The following is a 4,812-nucleotide window of genomic DNA, read 5'->3' as shown; positions in this document are numbered from 1 at the left end:
TCTCTCTCTCTCTCTCTCTCTCTCTCTCTCTCTCATTGTCTCATTCGATGCATCAGAAGGAATCGAAGATATATGGAATCATTCTTTTTTTTTCTTTTTCTCTCTTTCCTACTCTCTTTCTCTCTTTCTCTCTCTCTTTCCCGGGAATGACTACTTCTTCCCCTCTCTCTCCCTTCCTCCTTACACTCCCTCTCACACTCTCTCTCTCTCTCTCTCTTGGCCTTTCATTGTCTCATTCGATGCATCAGAAGGAATCGAAGATATATGGAATCATTCTTTTTTTCTTTCTTTTTCTCTCCTTCCTACTCTCTTTCTCTCTTTCTCTCTCTCTTTCCCGGGAATGACTACTTCTTCCCCTCTCTCTCCCTTCCTCCTTACACTCCCTCTCACACTCTCTTTCTCTCTCTCTCTCTCTCTCTTAGCCTTTCATTGTCTCATTCGATGCATCAGAAGGAATCGAAGATATATGGAATCATTCTTTTTTTCTTTCTTTTTCTCTCCTTCCTACTCTCTTTCTCTCTTTCTCTCTCTCTTTCCCGGGAATGACTACTTCTTCCCCTCTCTCTCCCTTCCTCCTTACACTCCCTCTCACACTCTCTCTCTCTCTCTCTCTCTTGGCCTTTCATTGTCTCATTCGATGCATCAGAAGGAATCGAAGATATATGGAATCATTCTTTTTTTCTTTCTTTTTCTCTCCTTCCTACTCTCTTTCTCTCTTTCTCTCTCTCTTCCCGGGAATGACTACTTCTTCCCCCTCTCTCCCTTCCTCCTTACACTCCCTCTCACTCTCTCTCTCTCTCTCTCTCTCTCTCTCTCTCTCTCTCTGGCCTTTCATTGTCTCATTCGATGCATCAGAAGGAATCGAAGATATATGGAATCATTCTTTTTTTCTTTCTTTTTCTCTCCTTCCTACTCTCTTTCTCTCTTTCTCTCTCTCTTTCCCGGGAATGACTACTTCTTCCCCTCTCTCTCCCTTCCTCCTTACACTCCCTCTCACACTCTCTTTCTCTCTCTCTCTCTCTCTCTCTCTTGGCCTTTCATTGTCTCATTCGATGCATCAGAAGGAATCGAAGATATATGGAATTATTCTTTTTTTCTTTCTTTTTCTCTCCTTCCTACTCTCTTTCTCTCTTTCTCTCTCTCTTTCCCGGGAATGACTACTTCTTCCCCTCTCTCTCCCTTCCTCCTTACACTCCCTCTCACACTCTCTTTCTCTCTCTCTCTCTCTCTCTCTCTCTTGGCCTTTCATTGTCTCATTCGATGCATCAGAAGGAATCGAAGATATATGGAATCATTCTTTTTTTCTTTCTTTTTCTCTCCTTCCTACTCTCTTTCTCTCTTTCTCTCTCTCTTTCCCGGGAATGACTACTTCTTCCCCTCTCTCTCCCTTCCTCCTTACACTCCCTCTCACACTCTCTCTCTCTCTCTCTCTCTGGCCTTTCATTGTCTCATTCGATGCATCAGAAGGAATCGAAGGTATATGGAATAATTCATTTTTTTCTTTCTTTTTCTCTCCTTCCTACTCTCTTTCTCTCTTTCTCTCTCTCTTTCCCGGGAATGACTACTTCTTCCCCTCTCTCTCCCTTCCTCCTTACACTCCCTCTCACACTCTCTTTCTCTCTCTCTGTCTCTCTCTCTTGGCCTTTCATTGTCTCATTCGATGCATCAGAAGGAATCGAAGATATATGGAATCATTCTTTTTTTCTTTCTTTTTCTCTCCTTCCTACTCTCTTTCTCTCTTTCTCTCTCTCTTTCCCGGGAATGACTACTTCTTCCCCTCTCTCTCCCTTCCTCCTTACACTCCTTCTCACACTCTCTCTCTCTCTCTCTCTCTTGGCCTTTCATTGTCTCATTCGATGCATCAGAAGGAATCGAAGATATATGGAATCATTCTTTTTTTCTTTCTTTTTCTCTCCTTCCTACTCTCTTTCTCTCTTTCTCTCTCTCTTTCCCGGGAATGACTACTTCTTCCCCTCTCTCTCCCTTCCTCCTTACACTCCCTCTCACACTCTCTTTCTCTCTCTCTCTCTCTCTCTCTTGGCCTTTCATTGTCTCATTCGATGCATCAGAAGGAATCGAAGATATATGGAATCATTCTTTTTTTCTTTCTTTTTCTCTCCTTCCTACTCTCTTTCTCTCTTTCTCTCTCTCTTTCCCGGGAATGACTACTTCTTCCCCTCTCTCTCCCTTCCTCCTTACACTCCCTCTCACACTCTCTCTCTCTCTCTCTCTTGGCCTTTCATTGTCTCATTCGATGCATCAGAAGGAATCGAAGGTATATGGAATAATTCTTTTTTCTTTCTTTTTCTCTCCTTCCTACTCTCTTTCTCTCTTTCTCTCTCTCTTTCCCGGGAATGACTACTTCTTCCCCTCTCTCTCCCTTCCTCCTTACACTCCCTCTCACACTCTCTTTCTCTCTCTCTCTCTCTCTCTCTTGGCCTTTCATTGTCTCATTCGATGCATCAGAAGGAATCGAAGATATATGGAATCATTCTTTTTTTCTTTCTTTTTCTCTCCTTCCTACTCTCTTTCTCTCTTTCTCTCTCTCTTTCCCGGGAATGACTACTTCTTCCCCTCTCTCTCCCTTCCTCCTTACACTCCCTCTCACACTCTCTCTCTCTCTCTCTCTTGGCCTTTCATTGTCTCATTCGATGCATCAGAAGGAATCGAAGGTATATGGAATAATTCATTTTTTCTTTCTTTTTCTCTCCTTCCTACTCTCTTTCTCTCTTTCTCTCTCTCTTTCCCGGGAATGACTACTTCTTCCCCTCTCTCTCCCTTCCTCCTTACACTCCCTCTCACACTCTCTCTCTCTCTCTCTCTTGGCCTTTCATTGTCTCATTCGATGCATCAGAAGGAATCGAAGGTATATGGAATAATTCTTTTTTTCTTTCTTTTTCTCTCCTTCCTACTCTCTTTCTCTCTTTCTCTCTCTCTTTCCCGGGAATGACTACTTCTTCCCCTCTCTCTCCCTTCCTCCTTACACTCCCTCTCACACTCTCTCTCTCTCTCTCTCTCTCTCTCTTGGCCTTTCATTGTCTCATTCGATGCATCAGAAGGAATCGAAGGTATATGGAATAATTCATATTTTTCTTTCTTTTTCTCTCCTTCCTACTCTCTTTCTCTCTTTCTCTCTCTCTTTCCCGGGAATGACTACTTCTTCCCCTCTCTCTCCCTTCCTCCTTACACTCCCTCTCACACTCTCTCTCTCTCTCTCTCTTGGCCTTTCATTGTCTCATTCGATGCATCAGAAGGAATCGAAGATATATGGAATCATTCTTTTTTTCTTTCTTTTTCTCTCCTTCCTACTCTCTTTCTCTCTTTCTCTCTCTCTTTCCCGGGAATGACTACTTCTTCCCCTCTCTCTCCCTTCCTCCTTACACTCCCTCTCACACTCTCTCTCTCTCTCTCTCTTGGCCTTTCATTGTCTCATTCGATGCATCAGAAGGAATCGAAGGTATATGGAATAATTCTTTTTTTCTTTCTTTTTCTCTCCTTCCTACTCTCTTTCTCTCTTTCTCTCTCTCTTTCCCGGGAATGACTACTTCTTCCCCTCTCTCTCCCTTCCTCCTTACACTCCCTCTCACACTCTATTTCTCTCTCTCTCTCTCTCTCTCTTGGCCTTTCATTGTCTCATTCGATGCATCAGAAGGAATCGAAGATATATGGAATCATTCTTTTTTTCTTTCTTTTTCTCTCCTTCCTACTCTCTTTCTCTCTTTCTCTCTCTCTTTCCCGGGAATGACTACTTCTTCCCCTCTCTCTCCCTTCCTCCTTACACTCCCTCTCACACTCTCTCTCTCTCTCTCTCTCTTGGCCTTTCATTGTCTCATTCGATGCATCAGAAGGAATCGAAGATATATGGAATCATTCTTTTTTTCTTTCTTTTTCTCTCCTTCCTACTCTCTTTCTCTCTTTCTCTCTCTCTTTCCCGGGAATGACTACTTCTTCCCCTCTCTCTCCCTTCCTCCTTACACTCCCTCTCACACACTCTCTCTCTCTCTCTCTCTCTTGGCCTTTCATTGTCTCATTCGATGCATCAGAAGGAATCGAAGATATATGGAATCATTCTTTTTTTCTTTCTTTTTCTCTCCTTCCTACTCTCTTTCTCTCTTTCTCTCTCTCTTTCCCGGGAATGACTACTTCTTCCCCTCTCTCTCCCTTCCTCCTTACACTCCCTCTCACACTCTCTCTCTCTCTCTCTCTCTTGGCCTTTCATTGTCTCATTCGATGCATCAGAAGGAATCGAAGATATATGGAATCATTCTTTTTTTCTTTCTTTTTCTCTCCTTCCTACTCTCTTTCTCTCTTTCTCTCTCTCTTTCCCGGGAATGACTACTTCTTCCCCTCTCTCTCCCTTCCTCCTTACACTCCCTCTCACACTCTCTCTCTCTCTCTCTCTTGGCCTTTCATTGTCTCATTCGATGCATCAGAAGGAATCGAAGATATATGGAATCATTCTTTTTTTCTTTCTTTTTCTCTCCTTCCTACTCTCTTTCTCTCTTTCTCTCTCTCTTTCCCGGGAATGACTACTTCTTCCCCTCTCTCTCCCTTCCTCCTTACACTCCCTCTCACACTCTCTCTCTCTCTCTCTCTTGGCCTTTCATTGTCTCATTCGATGCATCAGAAGGAATCGAAGATATATGGAATCATTCTTTTTTTCTTTCTTTTTCTCTCCTTCCTACTCTCTTTCTCTCTTTCTCTCTCTCTTTCCCGGGAATGACTACTTCTTCCCCTCTCTCTCCCTTCCTCCTTACACTCCCTCTCACACTCTCTCTCTCTCTCTCTCTCTCTTTCTTGGCCTTTCATTGT

Source organism: Palaemon carinicauda, unplaced genomic scaffold (assembly GCF_036898095.1).
Source record: "Palaemon carinicauda isolate YSFRI2023 unplaced genomic scaffold, ASM3689809v2 scaffold907, whole genome shotgun sequence".
Classification (NCBI taxonomy): Eukaryota; Metazoa; Arthropoda; class Malacostraca; order Decapoda; family Palaemonidae; genus Palaemon; species Palaemon carinicauda.
This window is presented reverse-complemented; position numbering follows the sequence as displayed.